Source organism: Microtus ochrogaster, unplaced genomic scaffold, assembly GCF_000317375.1.
Source record: "Microtus ochrogaster isolate Prairie Vole_2 unplaced genomic scaffold, MicOch1.0 UNK14, whole genome shotgun sequence".
In the NCBI taxonomy this organism is placed as follows: Eukaryota; Metazoa; Chordata; class Mammalia; order Rodentia; family Cricetidae; genus Microtus; species Microtus ochrogaster.
Genome location: NW_004949112.1, coordinates 1,482,689 through 1,483,219, shown reverse-complemented (window position 1 = coordinate 1,483,219; position 531 = coordinate 1,482,689). Strand labels below are relative to the sequence as shown.

General features: G+C 54.6%; 1 protein-coding gene across 1 annotated transcript in view; it reads right to left on the bottom strand.

The window, feature by feature from the left end:
• The window catches only part of Sult2b1 (sulfotransferase family 2B member 1), a 28,034-nt gene that overhangs the window by 9,657 nt on the left and 17,846 nt on the right, over nucleotides 1–531 (bottom strand). The gene's annotated exons all lie outside the window — the stretch shown is intronic.

Below are 531 nucleotides of genomic sequence, written 5' to 3'. Positions count from 1 at the left end.
AGTTCCAGGACAGCTAGGGCTGTTACACAGAAAAACTGTCTCGAGAACACTGACTTTCCTTATCTGTGAGTTCAAAATGACGTGGAGAGGAAGAACATCCCCACCAGCACGTTAGGCAGCAGGCGTGGTTCAGGCTTACAGAGCACAACAATGTTCAATGCAGACAAAGCTCTTAGAAAATTCAGGAAAGCCTCCCAGTGAGAAAGCAGAGATTCCATCTGGAGGCACACATCCGCCTCCCAGAACCTAAGACACCAGGAGTTCAAGGCTAGCTTGGGCTACATGAAAACCTGTCTCAACAAAAATACAGTACTCACTAGACCACACAGTGTCTGAGGAGATGGGAAGGTCTGGGGACACTCCGTGCTGTGGGGCTGAGGGGACAGGGGAGGTCTGGGGACACTCAGTGCTGTGGGGCTGAGGGGACAAGGGAGGTCTGGGGACACTCAGTGCTGTGGGGCTGAGGGGACAGGGGAGGTCTTTGGACACTCAGTGCGGTGGGGGCTGAGGGGACAGGGGAGGACTGGGGAC